Source organism: Papio anubis, chromosome 5 (genome assembly GCF_008728515.1).
Source record: "Papio anubis isolate 15944 chromosome 5, Panubis1.0, whole genome shotgun sequence".
NCBI lineage: Eukaryota > Metazoa > Chordata > Mammalia > Primates > Cercopithecidae > Papio > Papio anubis.
Window position 1 is genome coordinate 173,081,783 of NC_044980.1, and position 24,524 is coordinate 173,106,306.

Here is a 24,524-nt window from a genome sequence, read left to right on the forward strand (position 1 = left end):
CTAATTTTTTTGTATTTTTAGTAAAGACAGGGTTTCACCATGTTGGCCAGGCTGGTTTCAAACTCCTGACCTCAAGTGATCTGCCCGCCTTGGCCTCCCAAAGTGCTAGGATTACAGGCGTGAGCCACCATGCTCGGCTTGGATCTATTTTTAACTTGGATATGGTGTCTCCTGAGTCTGTGGTCCCTTAAGGGACTTTAGGGCTATGCCCAGTTGCTGTATAATACAGGGTCATTTAAAATCAAAATGTCAGTATGTTTTGGAAGAAGTTAAAAGCAGTCAAAGCAATGAAAATCATAAAATAGTACTCATGAAAGTTCAGGTGTTGAGAACACTTGTCTTCTGAGTTAGGCTTAGGCAGGCTATAAACCTTAAGCTGGAAGATTCAACCCTACGCCCAGTTGAAATCAAAGCCACCAAGCTTAAAAAGTTATCAGTATCCTGATGGTTTGCTAGGATATGCGTTGTAAACATTTTGTGAAATTTTGGGATGGCCGTTTCCTCTTTAGTAAATTATTGGAATTGGAATAGTGAGACTAACTTAAGGTCTAAGAAGTTCTCATACAACTGTTAATTTATACAGTCAGTTTTCTGTAAAGCAACATACAGATTCCTAAAAAATCACTCCTTTGCAGAATTGTACAGTAGAAATGACTGACAAATGGGGTTGTCAGTGACACATTTAAAAAAGGAAGCTTTATCAGTGACACATTTAAAAAAAGGAACCTGGTAAAAATGATAGAACAGTTTTACACGTGTTGAATGGTTAAGAAATATATAGATACTGTAATAAATGTGGCATTTTGCCTTGAAAAGGCCTGGTTTGCTTGTGGAAAGGGATGTCAGAAAGGTTGCTGCTTGTGAGTTACTGTGAAGTGGTAGAAGAATTACCTATAATCAGATGGAAGGTTGTAACACCAGAAGCGAATAGGTGTGGCCCTTAACACGTAGTGAACTGACTTAGCTGGTAGGTGTTTGAAGTGTGTTTCAGGTATTTCTACACAGTTCAGTTCGACTGGGTGCAAACTTTCTCCCTTCATCTAGTGTTTATGTGACAAAATAGCACATAAACAGGAGGTACGGCTTGTGCTCAAATTGTTCTCTAATTTGTGTATCAGTTACACTAGAACAAGTTCACCTTTTCCTTTCTTTTTTTTTCCTTTTTCTTTCTTTTCCTTTTCCTTTTCTTTATTGACAGGGTCTCACTCTGTCACCCAAGCTGGAGTGATGATGACTTGCTGCAGCTTTGACCTCCCAGGTTCATGCAAGCCTCCCGAGTACCTGGTATCACAGGTGTGTGCCACCATACCTGGCTGATTTTTCTTATTTTTAGTAGAGATGAGGTCTCTCTACGTTGCCCAGTTTGGTCTCACACTCTTGGGCTCAAGCAGTCCTCCCGCCTTGGCCTCCCAAAGTGCTAGGATTATAGGTGTGAGCTCCTGTACCTGGCCAAATTCACGTTTTGTTTTTCTTTCTTTTCTTTTCTTTTTTTTTTTTTTGAGACAGAGTCTCGCACTGTGGCCCAGGCTGGAGTGCAGTGGCACCATCTAGGCTCACTGCAAGCCTCACCTCCTGGGTTGACACCGTTCTCCTGCCTCAGCCTCCCTAGTAACTGGGACTACAGGCACCCGCCATCACGCCCAGCTAATTCAAGTTCACGTTTTCAAAGCAAGTTTTATAGTTGATTATACTTGTTTAATACCATTTTTAAATAGTACTAAAACTCAGTTTCAAAAATCCTTGTTGAACAACCTATGTGTCAGGTCCCATGCTACCTTTGTGGGGCTTACAGTCTTTTGTCCCAAGGAGGTTTATAGTGTTGTGGAGAAAGACAAACGAATACTCATCGGATTATTTAGTAATTAAGAAAGCACAAAACATTTTGGGCATGCTAAGGAAAGAGAAACTCATTCTGCTTGGAAAACCCAGGGAGTCATCTCAGAGGTCTTTAAGCTGGGTTTTAAAGGATGAATAGGGATTTGTTAGGTTGAGTAGGACAGGGAGAAGGAACAGCTTGTTGGGAACAACTTGGGCGGTGGAGCATAGGACACAGGGATGAGAGGGACAGGAAGAGTGGTCAGAAACAGCTTGTGAATAGTTGTAGGCTTTTTCATAAAGTGTTGGGATTTCCTGTATAGATAGAAATCCAGTGAGAGTTTAGGTGGATATGGGTGAGCAAATGGTTCATGTAACATACTTTTTCAGGAGGCACATAATGAAAATGTAGAAGCTGGATTAAAGGAGTTAGAGTTCATTTACATCCTGTGAGAGCTCAAGTACATCGGCATAGGGGATAGAAAAGCACAGGATACCAGAATTAGGGACAGAGAAGCCATAAGCTATAAAAAAAATAGGAAAGAGTTGAGTATGATTCAGAACTTGTTTAGCTTGGAGAACTGTTGGTATGATTTAACTTGGGAAATAGAAGAACAGATTTGGGGCTGGGCACAGTGGCTCAAGCCTGTAATTCCAGCACTTTGGGAGGCTGAGACAGGCGGATCACAAGGTCAGGAGATCGAGACCATCCTGGCTAACACAGTGAAACCCTGTCTCTACTAAAAAATACAAAAAACTAGCCGGGCGAGGTGGCGGTGCCTGTAGTCCCAGCTACTTGGGAGGCTGAGTCAGGAGAATGGCGTAAACCTGGGAGGCGGAGCTTGCAGTGAGCTGAGATCCGGCCACTACACTCCAGCCTGGGAGACAGAGACTCTGTCTCAAAAAAAAAAAAAAAAAAAAAAAGTAGTACAGATTTGGACAAGGAAAGTAGAATAGTTTGATTTTTGATCCGGTTAAGTTTGACATACCTTCTGGATACTTAGGGGATATGTCTAACGGGTATCTGGACCAGACAGCGGTTGGGGGTTTGATAGATTTGGTCATTGTATAGTTGGCGTTGGAAGTTAGGGGATTACTCAGAAGAATGTGTGAACAAATGTTTTTCACCTTTTTGGCAGAGGTAAGATCCCCATTTGAGAATCAGTTAAGAATTATGGACTGTGCTGAACAGAATGAAAGTATGCACATATGCAAGTGTGAAACTTAACTCATGGACCACAAGAGGAGAGGACTAAGGGAACCCTAAGGAACAACTGATATTTTGTTTTGGACAGGACTGAAATGGTTAAAGAGATCAGGGCAGAACAGGAGAGAGTAATGCTGCAGATGCCAAAGGAAGTCATAGTGCCAAGAAAGAGGGAGTTTTCAGTAGTGATCATTGTGCCTAGGTTTAGGGTGAGATGAGGAGATCTGGAAATGGGTTGATAGGATTTGGCAGGTGGGGGAATGAACGCAGGGAAAATCTTTATGGGACCAGGGGATATGTAAGTCAGATAGTAGATTCGGCGGAGGAGCAAATGGCAGGTTAAGATGAAGAAGGTTATAGACTACTATTTGGAAAAATTTAAACTAGAAGAGAAGGAAAGAAGGATAATAGTTTAAAGAGGAGACAGGGTCGAGAGAAGGTAGGCACCTGTGTTAGTCACCAGCTTTGTTTCCTTAAGTCCAAAACTTAGGAATTAACTTTATAATACATATTGCATGTATGTTTTTCAAACGTTCCCCTGATCTGTTGGTTGAAATGATTGCATTTTTATTTGGTCACACAAAATTGTTTTGCCTGTGGAATTTTGTGTGATTTCAAAAACAATAAATTTTTTTCCTCATTAGAGGTAGAGATTATCTGATGTAAAATCATAATTACAATTTTCAGCCTTCAGTTACTAGAAGAATAAGATTTGCTTTCCTATGCCCTGTGCTAGGTTTGCACTTATGTTGTGCTCCACTGCCTAAACTTTGGTTAAATATTTGATGCAGTTTTAAGTGTAAAATAGTAGCAAAGAGGAAATCATTAGACACGGTCATTTTCTTTCCAAGTTATTGCTACGAACACATAGAGACTTAATAAAACAAATTAGCCAGTGGCTCTGTATATCCAAATACAGAGCATTACTGGTGATTCTCTAGGTGCATTGAGTGACTGTATATAGTTTTGTTAGGCAGATTTTGATTATAGGGAGATAGACGTATTAGCAATCTCTCCTAATTAAAGACCAAACAGAGATGAAGATATGGCTTGACTACATTAAATCAAAAATTGTATTACACTCAGCCTTTTGGGAGGCAAGTATTTTTGCTCTGTAAGATTATGTATTGTTGCTAAGTAAACACTTCAGCATCATAAAACAATGTTTGATGAAGCTAACTGCCATGTTTTAGACCAGTAGTTTCCTTTGTTAATCTAAAATTATGACAATGATAACTATAGTTTATTTGAGACTTAAAAAATTGTCATTTGGTTTTTAGTTTTGTGGAAACTATAGAAACTCAAAAGATACAGGGGTTCGTAACCACTGAAGAAAAAAAAAAGTGTTGAATGCCAGTGGTGCAGTGGGCTCTGCTGCTTTACATGTATCTCATTTAATCCTCACACCAAAATTGTGACATAGATATCACCAATTTATAAGTGAGGAAATTTAGGCAATAAGATGATTGTAAGCCCATCATTTCAAGCCAGTACTTGATACAGGTCTGACTCCAGTTTGTTGTTTTTTTTTTTTGAGATGGAGTTTTCACTCTTGTCACCCAGGCTGGAATGCAGTGGAACAATCTTGGCTCACTGCAACCTCTGCCTCTTGGGTTCAAGTGATTCTCCAGCCTCAGGTTCCCGAGTAGCTGGGATTAGAGGTGTGCGCCACCATGCCCGGCTAATTTTTTTAATTTTTAGTAGAGACGGAGGTTTGCCATGTTGGCCAGGCTGGTCTCGAACTCCTGACCTGAAGTGATCTGCCCAACTTGGCACCCCAAAGTGCTGGGATTACAGGTGTGAACTACTGCGCCCGGCCCCAGTTTGTATTCTTACTAACACTGTGCCCTCCTTCCTTTTTCTTTTTTTTTTTTTTTTTTTTTTTTGAGACAGAGTTTCACTCTGTCACCCAGACTGGAGTACAGTGGTGCGATCTTAGCTCACTGTAACCTCCGCATCCTGGGTTCAAGCGATTCCCCTGCGTCTGCCTCCCGAGTAGCTGGGCCTACAGGTGTGCGCCACCACACCCGGCTAATTTTTTGTGTTTTAGTAGAGGCAGAGTTTCACCATGTTGGTCAGGATGGTTTTGATGTCTTGGACCTTGTGGTCTGCCCGCCTCAGCCTCCCAAAGTGCTGGGATTACAGGCGTGAGCCACCGCGCCTGGCCCCTTTTTCCTCTTAACACACTCTCATGGTTTTATGACTGGATTGGTCCTTTGAGGTTAATTTGATAATACAGGAAGACCCAATTGTTGACCCAAATTTATAACCCTTTACACTTGTAGTTGATCATGTTGACATAATAGAGCTAAGTGGCAGAGTCTGTGTTAATATTTATGATTCTCTTGGTTATGGATCAAAAACCTCCCGAGAGTCCACGTAAGAGTACTTTTCATGCTCGTCAAAAATTCAGTTATAAAGCCTTTCATTATTTTGGAAAAGGCAGTCTGTAGTCAAAAAGCGGTGTGTAGCTTTCATGTTTTCTGAAACATTATCAGTGGCCTTAGAGTAAGATTCTAGTGTTAAAGGCTTCTTGATGCTTTGTAAGGTCAACATTTTATGAATAATTTTCTTTCTTAGTTTTAAGGGGAAAAAACTAGTGGATCAAAACTGATTGCTTATACATTGCAACCTCCCAAGTCATTGTGTATCTGAATTAGCAGCTAGAATAAATATTGAATGGCTCAAAAGACCAAAATTCCCACTAGATAGTAGTACTTAAAATATTATGGTTCATTGTAAGAGCAGGGGCAGTAAATAGATTTTGGAAAGTCTGGCAAAAGGTAAGAAAAATGCAAAGATTCACGTTGGCATAAATATTACGGTGCTGAAGCAATAAACTAAATGGTGGTTGCTTGTCTCATGGTACGAGAACAGATTTAGGATTGATGACTTCCTCACTGCTTACCTTTTTAATCTTGGTGAGATTTTACTACACAAATCATGGTTTTGACTTAATACCTTACATTAGTGGGCAGACTTTAAAGGGATTTGCAAAACTGTGAGACAGTGTCAGTGTCACTCTTCTCACTAAATTTTACTTTGTTTTTTAAAATAGTTTTCATTAAAATGCCATTTAACGTGTAATAGGTTTATTACTGTTACAGAGTTCATATTTTTAAAGTTCTCAGTTTTAATTTGATTTTTATTGATTATTGATAACTATAACCCACATCAACAAAAGTTCTGAGGTACTAGTTAATTTTTAAGAGTGCAAAAGGGCCCTGAGAAGGGTCCTGAGATCTGCTCAGAACACTTTGAGTGTCTTAGTGTGTTGTGGAGGGTTTGGGACTATAAAGTACAGATGAGGAGGTTAATTTGGGAAAGATGATGCATCTGAGACATAAACGAGGGGCTCATGGTCCCAGCAACATAATATTTGGATAATGAACAGAAGATTTTGGTCTTGCAAATGATAAAATTCTTGAGAATGAGGCTGTGGTAGAATAGAAAGACTAGCTTTGGAGTTAGATTGTCCCTGGTTCAAATCCCAGCTCTACAACTCAGTTACTTAGAGTGTGCAATCTGGGGCAAATTACATAAATTCTGGGTCTCAGTTTCCCCTTCTATAAGATGGAGGTAGAATCTACCTCGTGGGGTGCTGTGAGAATTAAATTGAGGTCATACAGGTAAATTATTGCGTAGTGGTTGAAAGCACAAACTTGAATCAGACTTGGGTTAAAAATAACAGTTGTGCCATTTAGTATCCTCGTGACCTCAGGAAAGTTATTTATTCTCCGGACCTTTTCTCTTTATACAAAGATTATAATAGTGTCTGCTTATAAGAGTACTGACGGTTAGATGAGACAATGCATGTAAAGTGCTGGATAGACCTGGCAGGTAATGAGTGCTCACAGAATAGTGGCTACTCTATGCCTAGTGCAGTGCATGGCAGACAGGTGCCCAACACCCTTTTGCCATTACACCTATCTGTTTAATGTTTGCTCTTATAGTGCCATTGTGTCCCTAAGATAGATTTTATATAGTTTAACCTTTAAGTTTGCCCCCTTACTTCTTACCTCAGGCTATCCCAGAACCAGTATTCCTAGTTCCCTTGGATATTGAAGTCCTTTCTGTTTTCTCTAGATTTTGCCTTTTAGATAATAGTTTTTCTTATTCCTAGTAAGATAGGCACTGCTTTTAAGGCTTTTTTTGCACTCTTAACAAAATGTTTGCTTTTATACTATCATGGTTTCTCCCTTTGAATTCATATAAGCATTACCTGAATATTTGACAAGTTCTGGAGTTATAAAAATATTTAAGATATGTAAGTGGAAGGAGCCTGTGTTACAGAATGTGAGATAAAAAAATACTAAGGCAGGGTTAATGAATATAACAGTAGACATGTTTTCAAGGTTTAGCATAGCTCAGAGCTGGAAACAGTAAACTTCTGTGTTTGGGAGGGATATGGAGGAAGATTGTAATGGACCTTTTGAAGTTGAATGTCTGAGTTGGCATTTGAAGGATGACCTTTTGGTGTCTGGGGCATTTCAGACCGAAGATATAGCATTGCTAAGGCATGAAAGTTTGTGAAGGGTAAGTGGGAATTAGGGAGATCCCAGATGATACTAAGGAGGTTTACAGAGATCAAGTCAGACTCAACTTACTTGTTTTGTAAATGAGCCTGGGTTTCCTGTTTCCAAGGGTGTTGAGATGAACAAGATATAGTTTTAGGGGCCCAGTGTGGTGGCTCACGCCTGTAATCCCAACATGTTGGGAGGCTCAGGCGGGCAGATCACCTAAGGTCAGAAGTTCGAGACCAGCCTGGCCAACATGGTGAAACCCCGTCTCTACTAAAAATACAAAACAATTAGCCAGGCGTGGTGGTGGGTGCCTGTAATCACAGCTACTCTGGAGACTGAGGCAGGAGAATCACTTGAACTTAGGAGGCGGAGGTTGCGGTGAATTGAGGTCACGCCGCTGCACTCCCACCTGGGCAACAAGAGCGAGACTCTGTTTTAAAAACAAAACAAAACAAAAGATAACAGTTTTAGGAACATGATGTACTTGTGTTTCTAGGACTGTCACTTTGGACAGTGTATTTAGTACATTTTTGCACTGCTATAAAGAAATGCTTGAGATTAGGTAATTTTTGAAAAAGGGTTTAATTGGCTTATGGTTCCACAGGCTGTGCAGGAAACGTGGCTGGGGAGGCCTCAGAAAACTTAAAACCATGGAGGAAGGTGAAGGGGAAGCAGGTAGTCTTCACAGGGCCAGAGCTGGAGGAAGTTGGGGCGGAGATGCTACACAGTTTTAAACAACCAGATCTTGCAATAACTCACTTTCTGAGACAGCACCAAAGTGGAAAAGCTACCCCTGTAATCCAGTCACCTCCCACTAGGACCCACCTCCAACGGTGGGAATACAATTTGACATGAAATTTGGGTAGGAACACAGACCCAGACCATATCAGACAGTATCTAGGATGGATGAGAGAGGCGGGGAGAGTGGTGGAAGAAAGAACATGGGTCTGAGACTGAATAGCCCAGGTAAGAGCTGAGGGGATTAAGGCAGAGTGGATGGGAGATTTAGGAAGTAAAATGGTTGAGAGTTGGAGACTGAATATGAAGCCTGTGATTAGGTGAGGAGGGGTCAAGGATATACTCATATTTTTGGCTTGGAAAACTGGGTAGTAAGCATAGGAGAAAGGGCAGGGTTAAAGACCAAGATGATAATTTGTTTTTTTAGTTTGAGACGGAGTCTTGCTCTGTCACCCAGGCTGGAATGCAGTGGCGCGATCTTTGCTCACTGCAATCTCTGCTACCCAGGCTCAAGCGATTTACCTGCCTCAGCCTCCTGAGTGGCTGGGACTACAGGCGCACACCACCATGCCCAGCTAATTTTTGTATTTTTGGTAGAGACGGGATTTCACCATGTTGGCCAGGATGGTTTCGATCTCCTGACCTTGTGATCCACCTGCCTCAGCCTCCCAAAGTGCTGGGATTACAGTTATGAGCCACCGCGCCTGGCCCTTTTTTTAATTTTTAGTTTTTGTAGAGACGGGGGTTTCCCTGTGTTGCCCAGGCTGGTTTCCTCCCGCCTCGGGCTCCAAATATGCTGGGCTTACAGGTTTGAGCCACACCATATGTCTGAAACCTCGATTTTATAGTCGGAAGTCAGCTTCACTATAATCACAGCACTTTGGGAGGCCTAGGTAGGTGGATCATGAGGTCAGGAGTTCGAGACCAGCCTGGCCAACACAGTGAAACCCCATCTCCACTAAAAATACAAAAATTAGCCGCGCGTATTGGCGGGCGCCTGTAATCCCAGCTGCTCGGGAGGCTGAGGCAGGAGAATCGCTTGAACCTAGAAGGCAGAGCTTGCAGTGAACCGAGATAGCGCCACTGCACTCCAGCCTGGGTGAAAGAGCGAAACTCCATCTCAAAAAAAAAAAAAAAAAAGTCTGCTTCACAAAGAGCTTGTTTTACTGAATTTTGCAGTGTAATTAGGACTTGGCTTTAGGTAGAATAATCTAAGTGGTATTTAGGTTAGTTGTAATCCTAAAAGCATAAGTACCAATTAGAAGAGGCCATTGTAATGGTTGAGGAAACAAGAATTAAAGTCCTAAATTCAAGTGGTGGTAACAAAAGTAAGAGAATGGTAGTGTGAGTGCATGGTTGTGAGGTTTTTGTTGCTTTCTAAGCTGTAAGATCATGCATTTATTATTCTTTATTCATAGTACCTGACAGAGTGCTTGTCACATTGAAGGTGCTCAGTGAATATTTGTTGAATAAATGATTCTGTAAAGAAAAATTCCTTAAAGCATGGTTCCACTGTATTGAATGGCTTTTGGACTTTTTTTCTATGGAAACCTGATTTTGGTCATGAAGGAAAAAATAGAACAGTTCATTAGTGTAATTTGCTAGGTATTACACAAGACATTGGGAGATACAAACTGTTTGGAGGTGACATATGCTGTGGTAAATGTATGGTGTGCATCCAGAGTGGGGAGTACTGAACTTGTTCCCGTGTTGAGGAGGGCTTACAGAGGCTGTAATATGTCGTCTGAGTTCCTGTGAAGAGAAAGTAGGAGTTTAGGATGAAGGTTGTCTTTAGTAAAGAGATTAGCATGTGTTGAAAGACTTATATTTTAGGCTGGGTGCAGTGGCTCACATCTATAAACCCAGCACTTTGGGAGGCTGAGGCAGGAGGATCCCTTGAGGCCAGGAGTTCAAGACCAGCCTGGGCAATGTAGTGATGCCCGCCCATCTCTACAAAAAACTGGAAAATACTAGCTGAGTGTGGTGGTGCCTGAGCCCAGGAGCCTGTGATTACACCACTGCACTCTGGCGTAGGTGACAGTGAGACCTTGTGTCAAAAAAAGTCTTAGAACTAGGTTTCCTCTAATTAGGACATTATAGGGTAGCATGTGTCAAAGGGCTGTAGATAAGTGAGAAAATAGCTAAGTTGAGGTAGTAGAGGACTTTGAGGTTTGAACTTTATGTAGGCAGGCAGGCAGGGCCATTTAAAGTTTTAATAGGAGAGTGGCATGAGCAGGTGCATATGAGGAGGGTAATCAATGGCAGTGTGGGGAGGATGTGTAATATTTGAAGTTGAGAAATGAGGAGGGTCTGTATTAACTTCAGTGGAAGTAGATTGGCATGAAGGTTAGTGTCACTGCCTTTTCAGATGTGCCCTAACTTACAGTAGCTCTAAGGAGCCTGATTACTCAAAAAAAGGGTCTTTCTGCACATGAGTTTATTTCTTCCTGCTTACCTCCCTTCCTTTCCTCTGTTGCCCTTTGTTTTCTCCTTTATGGTTGGGAAAAGAAGTAAAGCACAAAGAATGGAGAAGAAGAAAATGTGAAAAGCATAGTAAAAGAAAAGAGAGATGTCAAATTCAAGATTAAAAAACAACTTTTTTCTGAGATCAGGGTCTCACTGTGTTACCCAGGCTGGTGGAGTGCGGTGGCTTGATCTCATCTCACTGCAGCCTCCACTTCTGGGCTCAAGCCATTCTCCCACTTCAGCCTCTCATGTAGCTGGGACTATAGGCACACACCACCACGCCTGGCTAATTTTTGAATAGACGGGATCTTCCATGTTGCCCAAGTTGGTCTTGAACTCCTGGGCTCAAGTGATTGGCCTGCCTAGACCTCCCAGAGAGCTGGGAAAATTCAGGAATTTTTTTTTTTTTTTGAGATGGAGTCTTGCTCTGTTGCCAGGCTGGAGTGCAGTGGCACCATCTTGGCTCACTGAAACCTCCGACTCCCTGGTTCAAGCAATTCTCCTGCCTCAGCCTCCGGAGTAGCTGAGACTACAAGCACCTGCCACCACGCCCAGCTAATTTTTGTATTTTTAGTAGAGGCGGGGTTTCACCATGTTGGCGAGGATGGTCTCGATCTCCTGACCTTGTGATCCGACTGCCTTGACCTCCCAAAGTGCTGGGATTACAGACGTGAGCTACCACACCCGGCCCCAAAGTGCTGGGAAAATTCAGAATTTTATCTTGCCAATTAAGATTGCCTGTAACTCAGTCTCATTTCCCTTGAAGAAAATCTGGCCCACTAAAATAAATGGTTTAACATCTGAGAGCCTTTTAACAAAAAACCACATTTTTATACCTGGTCAGAGTAACATCACGCAAATCATTAATGTAAACATGAACTAGGTATTACATGTCTTCTCTCACTGTCCGTAAAATTTTTTTTAGTGCTGGTTTATGGGTCCAACGTAGGGACTGTTCATTGCATCTGAATATATTCCTTAAGTCTCTTCAAATCTAGAATAGTGCTGACACCAGTTTGTTGAAGGCAACAGGCTGGTTTACCTGCAGAAAGTCCCACATTCTCTCATGTCTGATTTCTCCTTTGATGTCATTTGGCCAGTTCCTCTAGTTTTCAAATCAAGGTGTAAACATTACTGACGTGTATTTCATACTGCACCACAGCAAGCAAGAGACCCCAATACCTGGTTCTTCCTCCATAGTGTTGGTAAGACTGGTGAAGGGAGTAACAATTTATTCCTCCATTAAACGTTTTCTACCTTATAATCAGAAAGTAGTGTGTGTAGAATCTGTGTACTGGTGGCTTTTAGCATTTCATTGGTGCCAGTATTCATCTAATGCTTTTAACCCAGTATAATGCTTTTTTTTTTTTCCCCTAAGGGTTTCACTCCTTTTGCCCAGGCTGGAGTAGAGTGGCATGATCACTGCCCACTGTTGCCCCATTCCTGGCTCAGGTGATTCTCCCATCTCAGCCTCCCGAGTAGCTGCGATGTACCACCATGCCCAGCTAATTTTTGTATTTTTACTAGAGACAGGGTTTTGCTGTGTTTCCCAGGCTGATCTTGAACTCGTGGGCTCAAGCTATCTGCTCACCTCAGCCTCCTACAGTGCTGAGATCACAGGCATGAGCCACTGCACCCGGCTGTTTTTATAATCCTTGATTAATGTCGAATAGGAATTATAAAATGATGTCGTCTTAAAAAATTCTTTCATCATTTATTAGCTGTCATTGTTTTGTAAAGTGGAGCTTTTCTTTTCTTTCTTTTTTGGAGACAAGGTCTCTCTCTGTCGCCAGGCTGGAGTGCAGTGGCGCAATCTCGGCTCACTGCAACCTCTGCCTCCCGGGTTCAAGTGATTCTTCTGCCTCAGCCTCCCGAGTAGCTGAGACTACAGGCACGTAGTTCTGTAGAGGGATACAGGCACCACGCCCAGCTAGTTTTTGTATTTTTAGTGGAGATGGGATTTCACCATGCTGACCAGGCTGGTCTTGATCTCTTGACCTCATGATCTGCCCACCTCGGCCTCCCAAAGTGCTGGGATTACAGGTGCGAGCCACTGCGCCTGGCCAGGTAGGGCTTTTCTTAAACTGGGGCTGTTTGATTACTCTGAATCCAGTTCCTGCTGAGGCGTAACCACTTACATCTTTCTCTTTAGTTACCTATCTCCATATTGTAATAGCTGTCTCAGATAGTGGCTGACTTGCAGTCCATGTCCCATCTCTTCCCCTGTCTCCCCGTCTCCCCCTCTCCTTGCCTTGATTACTATGGTAGTTTCATCTTTTACATCACTGCCAGCTCTTTTTTTGCAGCACAGAAAGGATTATGTTATCTCTCTTTTGTTTTGGCTTTGTTTATTGAGGTTCTCATAGATTTGTATTGATTCAGTGTGTTTCATTCCATTGTAATTATAATTCTTACTGCTCAAATGGTCATAGTTTGTCCAGTGACGACCCCTTCTAGCTGGCTTCTGTATCATGTTGACTTGATGACTCCATTAGACTTTAGCTTTTTGGCACTGAAAGATGTCCCAGGCTCGTTTTATACATTTCTTGCCCATCTTTTAATTGACCATTTTACGAAGAACTTTGCTTTCTTGGTATTAGAGCTCGAAATTGAGAATTTAGGAGTGCCATTATTTCAGAGGTAATATTGCTTCTACAACACTTCAGTAGATAGAAATAAATTAAATCATAAGTTTATATTGATATTCTCAAGCCAGTTTTAGTATTTGTGTGTGTTGGGGCGGGGTGGTGTTGGTGATGGCGGGGGAGAGACAAGGTCTTACTCTGTCACCCAGGCTGGAGTGCAGTGGTGTGATCATAGCTCTCTGTAGACTTGACCTTCCAGGCTCAGGCAGTCCTCCTGCCTCTACAGGCATGTGCCACCACACCTGGGTGATTTCTTTTTAGTTTTTGTATAGATGAGGGATCTCCCTTTGTTGCTCAGTCTGGTCTCGAACTTCTGGGCTCAAGCAGGCCTCCCGCCTTGGCCTCCCAAAGTGCTGGGATTACTGGTATGAGCCTGGCCAGTGTTTCCATTTAATTTCCTTGATTTATAAATACACCCTTTCTCTGAAAATCTTGGTTCCTTTTAATTTAACTTAATTTAGCTGTTTAAAAAAATTTTTTGTAGAGACGTCTCATCACGTTGCCCAGGCTGATTTTGAACTCTTGGGCTGAAGTGATCTGCCTACCTTGGCCTACCAAAGTTCTGGGATTATAGGCATGAGCCACCTTGTCCAGGTTATCTTGGGTTCCTAAGATAAAGCTAAAATGAGCTACTGAGAGACCAACTTTCCAGAGTTTATTCGGGAATAGCAAGGGATTATAATCAGGGACACGTGCTTTAAGGAATCTTAGGTGCATCCAAAGAGGTTGGGGTAAGAGGAAACTTTTAAAGACAAAGAGGAAGTCCAAGTAAGTTGTTTTGAAACAAAGACTGTTGGTTACAAGGGCTTATTGTAGGAGTTGGTGGTGTTTCATTGGTTCATCGGTAGAGACAGCTGTGTCAGGCAGTTGTACAAGCAGGTTATCTGGGACACTGCCATTTTGAGGAATTCCTTGCATAAAGGTCTCCATTTGGTTAGAGCTTGACATTAGTCACTCCATTTTGATACTGATAACTTTCGCACTAATGTCATTAACAATGTCGTAATGAGTACTTACTTAGCAAAAGTTTGTGGATTGTTTCCTTAGTAATTGCTCATCTGGAAAAAGTCTTTTCACCTGGCCAAGTGTTAGAATATAGAATATTTTTTAGTTCAGGTAAAATTTACATAAAATGCAATGTACATGTAGACCTTAACTGTATAATTTGAGTCTTGATAAATATATATATCCATATAAACCATGCACCAATTAATATATTGAATATTTCCATCACTGTGGAGGCAAAATGTTCTGATTTTTATCGCCACAAATTCATATAAATGGAATCTCTTGGGTCTCTTATTTAATGTTTGAGATTGATTCGTATTTGTGTGTATCAGTTCATCGATTCATTGTTTTTTATTGTTCAGTAGTATTTAGTGGTGTCACTATGTTAAAATTTGGTTATCCATTTGCTTTTTTTTTTTTTTTTCCTGAAAAGGAATCTCACTCTATTGCCTAGCTGGAGTACAGTGGCTCAATCTCGGCTCACCACAACCTCCGCCTCCTGGGTTCGAGGGATTCTCCTGCCTCAGCCCCCCGAGTAGCTGGACTTATAGGCATGTGCCACCACACCCAGCTAATTTTTGTGTTTTTGGTAGAGATGGGGTTTCACCCTGTTGACCAGGCTGATCTTGAACTCCTGATCTCCAGTAATCTGCCCGCCTCGGCCTCCCAAAGTGCTGGGATTACAGGCGTGAGCCACCACGTCCAGCCTGTCCATTTACTATTATTGAACATTTGGGTTTTCAGTTTTTGGCAATTATGAATAAAGCTGTGATGAACAACTGTATTGTCAACCTGAAATAATTGAAATGAGCAGAATCCAGTTTCAAAGAGTTTTTAAATATGAGTTTTAAGTGAAAATCTGGGAATGACTATCTGGGGAATATGGACTCCATAGCACTGGGATCTGGGCTTCAAAGTTAAACGTTAAGGGCCTGGGCTGGGCATGGTGGCTCACACCTGTAGTCCCAGCACTTTGAGAGGCCAAGGCGGTCGGATCACGAGGTCAGGAGATCGAGACCATCCTGGCCAACATGGTAAAACCCCCGTCTCTACTAAAAATACAAAAATTAGCCGGGCATGGTGGCGCCTGCCTATAGTCCCAGCTACTCAGGAGGCTGGGGCAGGAGAATCACTTGAACCAGGGAGTCAGAGGTTACAGTGAGCCAAGATTGCGCCACTGTACTCCAGCCTGGCAACAAAGCGTGACTCCATCTCAAAAATAAAATAAAATACATAAAAAAGTTAAGATGCTGCTTGTATAGGCAGGAAACAAAGACATTTAACAGGATTACAATATTTTCTCTGCAAGGTTCGTTTATGAGTTACAACAGTTTAGTTATAGATTGTTTTCTTTTCCATATAACTTGTTTTTAAATTTTTTTTCTTTCGAAGAGTGTGTTTAACATTCCATCTCTTTTTTTTTTTTTTTTGAGATGGAGTCTCGCTCTGTTGCCCAGGCTGGAGTGCAGTGGCATAGTATCAGCACTGCAACTTCTGCCCCTTGAGTTCAAGCAGTTCTGCCTCAGCCTCCCGAGTAATTGGGACCACAAGCGCATACCACCACGCCCAGCTAATTTTTGTGTTTTTAGTACAGACGGAGTTTCATCGTGTTGCTGGTCACGAACTCCTGAACTCAGACAGTCTGCACGCCTTGGCCTCCTGAAGTGTTTGGATTACAGGTGTGAGACACTGCGCCCTTCCACATTCCATCTTGAATGATGTGGTGGTCATGAAGTCTGTGTGTGAGAGAGGAAAGAGGGAAATTAATCTGTAATGAATATCAGCAGCTAATAGGAAGAGGCACGACATCTTCCCTGGCACTCATTGGTTAGTCATTTACAACAGTTTACAGAACAATGTAGGTAAGAAATAAGGCTAATGTATAATCAGAGAAACAAAAGCTACTGCTTCCTAGGTTCCAGTTGCCTGTTTAAGCGACTCAGGTTTCATAATCACATTCTCTTAAGGCTCAAAATATTTAACAAGTTCCAACAACCTAGATTTTTGAATTACTTATTTTTGCAATATACATATCTTTTGGGGTATGTATATTTTCATTTCTTTTGGGTAAATACTCAAAGGTGTATGTGCTGAGTTACAGATTGAGTAATAATTTTTTTTTTAATAATTTCAGGTTTTATTGTAGATCCAGGGGGTGCATGTGCAGGTTTGTTACATGGGTATATTGTGTGACATTGAGGTTTGGGACATAAATGATCCCATCACACAGGTAGTCAGTCGATTTTTAGCCCTTACAGTCCTCCCCCTCTCCTTCTAATAGTCCCAGTTTTATTGTTCCCATGTTTATGTCCGTATGTACCTAGTGTTTAGCTCCCGCTTATACAGTATTTGGTTTTCTTTTCCTACATTAATTCACTTAGGATAATGGCCTCCAGCTACATCCATGTTGCTGCAAAGGATATGATTTCTTTCTTTTTTGTGGCCATGTAGTATTCCATGATGTATATGTGCCACATTTTCTTTATCCAGCCCACTGTTGATGGCAGCTAGGTTGATTCCATGTTTTTACTATTGTGAATAGTGCTGCAGTGAATATACCAGTGCATGTACCTTTTTTGTAGAAAGATTTATTTTCCTTTGGGTATAGAACCAGTAATGGAATTGCTGGGTCAAACGGGTGGTTCTGTTTGTTATTTATTTATTTATATCTATCTATCAATCAATTTATCTCTCAAGACAGAGTTTGACTCTTATCACCCAGGCTGGAGTGCAGTGATGTGATCTCAGCTCCCTGCAAACTCCACGTCCTAGGCTCAGACGATCCTCCCACCTCAGCCTCCCAAGTAACTGGGACCATAGGTACATGCCACCATGCTGGCTAATTTTTGTATGCTTTTTTTGTAGAGATGGGGTTTTGTGGTCTCGATTTCTAATTTTTGTATTTTTTTTGTAGAGATGGGGTTTTACCTTGTTGCCCAGGCTGGTCTCCAATTGTTGGCTCAGATGATCCGCCCTCCTCAGCCCCCCAAAATGCTGGGATTATAGGTATGAGCCACTGGGCCTGGTTTAGTTCTATTTTTAGTTCTTTGAGAAATCTCCCAACTGCTTTTCACAATGGCTGAACTAATTACATTCCCACCAACAGTGTATAAGTATTCCCTTTTTTGGGCAGCCTCGCCAGCATCTGTTAGTTTTTGTCTTTTTAGTAATAGCCATTCTGAGTGGTGTGAGATGGTATCTCATTGTGGTTTTGATTTGCATTTTTCTGTTTCATTATGTTGAGTATTTTTTCGTGTTTGTTGGCAGCTTGTATGTCTTGTTTTTTGAAACAGGGTCTCACTCTTGCCCAGGCTGGAGTGCAGTGATACTATCTCTGCTCACTGTGGCCTCAACCTCCTGGAGCTCAGGTGATCCTTCCGCCTCACGTCCCAAAGTAGGCTGAGGTGGGAGAGGGCATGGAAGCTCTGCCCCCCTACGCTGTTCCTCACCCTGTATACAACTTCATCTGTCTGTTCTTCCGTGTACTTTACCATATCCTTATAACGAACCAGTTAATGTGTTTGCCCGTGTTCTGTGAGTCCTTCTAGCAAATTAATCCAACTCCAGGAGGAAGTGTTGGGAACCCAGCCTTATAGCCGGTCATCAGAAGTGTGGGTGATGACCTTACTTGTGTCTGAAGAAGACAGGGACAGTATTGTGGGACTGAGCCCATAATCTCAGTGGGATCTAACTCCGGGTAGATAGTGTCAGGATTGAATTGACCTATAGGACACTCAGTGGGTATATGCTGGAGAATTGCTTGGTGTGTGGGGAAAAACCTTCACACATCTGGTCATAGAAGCATTCGTGTTAAGTGTGAGCGTGGAGGAAAAACGGTTTGCGTTTTCTTTCACAGTAGATTCTCAGGCACCCCTATTATTTTCCCCTTAGATGTTCATTTTGAAGGTTAAGTATAGATGGCTTTTTTTTTTTTTTTTTTTTTTTGCTTACTGTGGTTGGTGGGGGGGAGGAGGTTGTGACATATCTGCTGGCTAGGGACTATTAGGATGGGTGGATTTCGGCTCTGGTTTTTATTATTTTGTAACTACCAATCCTTTTCCCAGGGGGAACACTCAAATGTTTGATTGTCCCTAATTTTCACTGGACATGTTTGATTCCTGACTGAAAAATAGACCAGAGGCTCTCCCCCTTTCTTAGGTTTCTCTTTTCAGCAGCTATTTCTTTTCACCTCTCTCCTAACCAGAGGAGGTTCAAATATATTTAAGTGCTTTAAATGTAACTTTTTCTACTTTGCCTTTGTGGGTATCTTCATTCCAGTTGGTTTTCTTAACTTTTATTTCTTTTCACTTTACTTCATATTCTGCTAAGTCTCTTATAACCCCTCACTGTGATTCCTATCCCCAGCTCCCCCTAGGCCCCAGCATTTCTGAAAGTGTGAAGTAGACTGGATTCCTGAAGGTTTTTTCTCTCCCTCTAGAGTCTGGCAGACATTCAAAGTTTATGGTGTACACGTAGGCCGCTCTTTAAATGTTTCTGGATAGTCTTTTAATGGTTTGTAATTCTTCTTTGCACCACTAACTTTCCGTAGTTAGATGACCGTAGGTTTTGTATGTTTAAGCTGTTTCATAAACAAATATGAAAGCATATCTTTCTAATGTTTTGTGTTTGAGTGAAGTAATTATTCTAAGATCATGAAAAAGTGCTCTGAGATCTGAAACAGGTGGAGACTTTTGTTTGATTATGCCAGGATCAGTAGCGATGTCTGGCATTTAATTGGTAAGATGTTAACTACTTAGGTGCTATATGCCTGCTGACTCTGACTCTGGCCTAGCTATTTAAAAAAAAAATTCTTTTGTAATTCTCCTTGAAAGTTTTCAGGTGTTTTTTGGAATACTTTTGTTATTTTAGGTAGTAATCTTTGGTGACATACTGTACTTTTTAGAGAGCAAGAACTACTTGTTGATTTCAGAGCCTTGGGAAAGATCCTAAACTGCATGTATTCCTGTATCCTTTCCTTTACCTAGTCTTCAGTGCTATACTTTGTCAGACTCCCAGAAAAATGGATTGGGTTTTTCAGTGCCTTGGGACTTAGAATGATGAGTACCTTAAATTTTAAGACTGCCAATCTCAAAATACGAAAAACCAAGAGAGGCAATGGTTGGCTGCCCAGGCAGAAATCAAGACTGTTTGGCCACAGGTACAGGGCATGGTTTTCAGATGCCTTAGTCCGGTAACACTTCCTGAAGTGTGATCAAACTGAACATTGATTCACACTAAGCTTACATGAGATTGATAAATCAGACTTCTGAACTTTCATCAATAATTCAAATGATTAATAGGACTAAAATACTAGTCTCAGCTGGTCAAAGCAATTTCTTACCATTATAAAATTCTATTTGGGAAAGCTGATGAAGATCAAATAGTTACTTTGTAAGTGGAATCTGGTCAGAATAGTGCCATTTAGGTGATCTTAAGGGATGCTGTCATCAAGCTCTGGTAGCACAGAACAGAGCATTATACTGATACATGCATGTCATTCAGAAAGAGCACTTTCCTTACCACCTTGTCCTCTAGACAGAATGAACACTTCTTCATGTTTGTTCTTTTGTATTGGGTATTTTGTATCAGTCTAAAAACAGCAGTTATTATATTTCTATATTGAATAAACTAAGGTATAAGACCAGTTTATTTTATCTCACCATTTATATTCTAAAGCAGCTTTTTAGGATTGCTTACCTCCTTCTGTGCTTTTGAGTAAACAGTCAAAACCCATTTCTGTGTTTGAAAAGTAGGCTGGGTGCAGTGGCTTATGCCTCTAATCTCAGCACTTTGGGAGGCTGAGGCAGGTGGATCGCATGAGCCTAGGAGTTCGAGACCAGCTTTGGCAACATGGCGAAAATCTATCCCTACAAAAAAACACAAAGATTGGCCTGGCGTGTTGGCGCATGCCTGTAGTCCCAACTACACGGGAGGCTGAGGGGAGGATGGCTTTTGAGCCTGGGAGGTGAAGGCTGCAGTGAGCAGAGATCGCACCATCAGATCGCACCATTGCACTCCAGCCTGGGTGACAAAGTAAGACCCTATCTCAAAAAAAAAAAAAAAAAAGTAGGTCTACTTCCTGTCAGCAGGGAGGCGGCAGCGTAAAGTAGCTTTAGCTTTTAATCAGACTCATTCAGACCTGACTCTGCTGTTTCCCAGCCTGGTAACACCGGGCAAATTGCTTATACTATTTTGAGTTTCTGTTTTCTGGTAAAATGGAGATAATTGCAACTCTGCAGAAAGAACTAGTAAAAAACTAAATCTAGAGAGAGAGGAGGAAAACCAAGAAAACAGATATTCTGGAAGGCAAGCAGTGTGTTTCCAGGAGGGGTGATCATCTATATCAAATACTGATCATAAGCAAAAAGAGGTCAGAGAAATGACCATTGGAAATAAGAATATAAGATCACTGGGTTTCTTCTTTACAAAAAAAAATTAAAAAGAGTGTTTTTAGAGACAGGGTTGTGCTTTGTTACCCAGACTGTAGTGCAGTGGCATGATTGTGGTTCACTGCAGCTTTGAACTCCTGGGCTCAAGTGATCCTCAGTCTGCAGCATCTCAAAGCCGTTGGTGTTATAGGCATGAGCCATTGTGCCTGGCTACTGAGTTTCTTCTTGATAGTTTTTGATGAAAGGTTGAAAACACTTACTAACTTGAATGGGTTTAACTGGGAAGAGGAGAATAGAAGACAGAGAACATACACAATTCCTGAGGATTGTTTTTGCTATAGAGAGAATGAGAGAAGGGAAGTAGCTGGAGCAAGAAATGAAGTTAAGCCTTTTTTTTTTAATAGAGGAAGGAATAGTATGTATATGTGTGCTGAAAGTAAAGATCCAGGAGGGAGGCAGAATGTGACGAGAGGAAGGAAGGGATTGCCAGAGTCCTATCCTTGAATAGGCAGAATGAAGGGGTGGATCGAATTGCACAAATGGCTTACGTGCTAAGGGCAGGGATAGATGGGCATAGGTGGGAGATCTTAGAAAGGGCCCTTCTGACATTCTATTTCATTGTGAAAATAGAAGTAAGGTCATCAGGCCGGGCACGGTGGCTCACGCCTGTAATCCCAGCACTTTGGGAGGCCGAGGTGGGTGGATCACGAAGTCAGGCGATCAAGACCATCCTGGCTAACACGGTGAAACCCCATCTCTACTATAAATGCAAAAAAATTAGCCGGGCGTGGCAGCGGACGCCTGTAGTCCCAGCTGCTTGGGAGGCTGAGGCAGGAGAATGGCGTGAACCCGGGAGGCGGAGCTTGCAGTAAGCCAACATGGACTGAGCGAGACTCTGTCTCAAAAAAAAAAAAAAAAAAGTAAGGTCATCAGCTGAGAGGGAGGATGGAGGAGCAGGTGTTAAGAGGTTTGAAGACGGAAGACAACTAGGAGAAGGGGATAGACTAAGAATTTACGTATTATTTCTGGGCAGTGTACAGAGTCTGAGGAATAATTGCTGACTGACTCTTTAAACTTACATGGTCATAAGTTTTTCTCCAGCTATGTTTAGCTGCATGGGTATACAGAGTAGGTGAACAATTGGTTAAACCAGGGTTATGATTTATCCAAAAGAATAAAAGCAAGACAAGAACAAGGGCTTTGAGGGAATGTACATGGGAGTGATGTTTTATTTCACCTAAATAGTTTAGAATGTATCTGTAATCGACAAGAATTTTTAAAAATCACATACAACCATAATACTTTTTTTTTTTTTTTTTGAGACAGGGTTCACTGTCGCCCAGGCTGGAGTGCAGGGGCACAGTCACATGTTACTGCAGCCTCAACCTCCTGGGTTCAAGCGATCCTCCCACCTCAGCCTCCTAAGTTGCTGGGACTATAGGTGTATACCACCATGCTTGGCTAATTTTTAATTTTTTTGATAAGAGATGGGGCCCAGGCTGGTGCTGGTCTGGAACTCCTGGGCCCAAGCCTCACAAAAGTGCTGGGATTACAGGCATGAGCCACTGTGCCTGAATCACAATACTTCTTTAATATTAACTAATATTTAGTCTATCTTCAGGTTTCTCTGATTTTCAAAATCAGAAAACCAGATTTGTTCAAGTTGGGACTAAACAAGGTCTGTACATTGCATTTGATTGCTGTGCCTCTTAAGTCATTTATTCCATATGTTTCTGCTTACTCCTCTTTTTCAGACCATTGATGTGTTCAAGAAATTTGGTCTTTTGTCATCTAGAACTTTTATATTCTGCATCTGACTGGCTGGCTGTATTCTTGTATTATTTTTACTTTAAAAAATTTTAATTGTGGTAAAATTCACAACATGGTAGTTACTATCATAACCAAGTGTACCGTTTTGTAGTATTAAATATATTCACATGGTTTTGTCCTGTGGTGTTATTTTAAACATGTTCCTCTAGATCGCTTACTTTGTGTAAACTAATATCAGATCTAGAGAGGCTTGATTTGATTCAGGTTCAGTTTTTAACTTTGTTGGTGAGGGGTCAAGGACATAGGTGGTTTGTGTGTACTTCTCATAGTGTCTTATTGGGAAGCAAGTAATGTCTGATTGTCCTAACAATGAGACTGATCATTGGGTTTAGGTTTTGTAGCCCAGGGATCCTCAACCCTGGTACTTGTCCATGTCCTGTTAGGAACCAGGCCGCACAGCAGGAGGTGAGTGGCAGGTGAGCAAGGATTACTGCCCAAGTTCCGCCCCGTCAGATCAGCAGCAGCGTTAGATTCTCACGGGAGCACCAGCCCTTTTGTGAACTGCGCATGCGAGGGATCTAGCCTGTGCGCTCCCCATGGTGCGATCTAACTAATGCATAATGATCTGAGGTGGTAGTTTCATCCCGAAACTACCACCTCCCCAAATCCGTGGAAAAGTGCATCTAACTAATGCATAATGATCTAACTAATGCATAATGATCTAACTAATGCATAATGATCTAACTAATGCATAATGATCTGAGGTGGTAGTTTCATCCCGAAACTACCAGCCTCCCCAAATCCATGGAAAAGTGTCTTCCATGAAACTGGTCCATGGTGCCAAAAAGGTTGGGAATCACTGTTGTAGCCTGATCTATCCATTTAAAAATTTTCCATTGATATTTTTTTCCACTTAATGGTTTTATTAACCATTGATGATCATTGCCTAGATCCATCGTTTTCTTAGAGATGGTAAACTATTTTCTAATTACGTAACTCTTTTTGGATTTATTAGCTAGAATTCTGTTAAAAACAGTCACCTAGTTTCTGCCAGAAATGCAGGATAAATGTTTGTGTCTTTTATTATTTATTTATTTATTTATTTATTTTTCAAGACGAAGTCTTGCTCTGTTGCCCAGGCTGGAGTGCAGTAGCGCGGTCTTGGCTCACCACAAGCTCCGCCTCCTGGGTTCACATCATTCTCCTGCCTCAGCCTCCCAAGTAGCTGGGATTACAGGCACCCGCCACCACACCCGGCTAATTTTTTTGTGTTTTTGAGTAGAGACGGGGTTTCACCGTGTTAGCCTGGATGGTCTCAATCGCCTGACCTCGAGATCCACCTGCCTTGGCCTCCCAAAGGGCTGGGATTACAGGCATGAGCCACCATGCCCTGCCGATTTTTTAATTTTCTAATTTCTGGTGACTGAGTTTTTTGATTTTTAGATAAAAGTATGAACTCATGAAGTTCATAATGACTCAGTTGCAGTCATTCTTCTGATGTTCAGATTGTCTCATATTTGGTCAGTGGAAGCTTCTTCAAGCTGGCTCCTGTGTCCCCCACAGCTGCTGCAGCCTTGGTAGCCTCACAGCTTGTTTGTATCTGTCTTGTCCTGCACTTGAAATAATCATTTTCTGCAAGAAGCTCCTAGTTTCTTTCAGTGGGAAATGGTAGAGATTGTAATATGGGTGTCCACTTTTAAAAGGTGTGAGTCGGGCGTGCTGGCTCACTCCTGTAATCCCAGCACTTTGGGAGGCCGAGGCGGGCGGATCATGAGGTCAGGAGTTAGAGATCAGCCCAGCCTATATGGTGAAACCCCATCTCTATTAAAAACACAAAAATGAGCCTGGCATGGTGGTGCGTGCCTATAGTCCCAGCTACTTGGGAGGCTGAGGCAGAAGAATTGCTTGAAGAGGTTGGAGTGAGCCAAGATTGTGCCACCGCACTCCAGCCTGGGTGACAGAG

The 24,524-nt window shown here is 41.9% G+C and overlaps 1 protein-coding gene across 8 annotated transcripts in view; it reads left to right on the forward strand.

Annotated features, from left to right (window-relative positions):
- The window catches only part of CNOT6 (CCR4-NOT transcription complex subunit 6), an 81,500-nt gene that overhangs the window by 4,843 nt on the left and 52,133 nt on the right, over positions 1-24,524 (forward strand). The gene's annotated exons all lie outside the window — the stretch shown is intronic.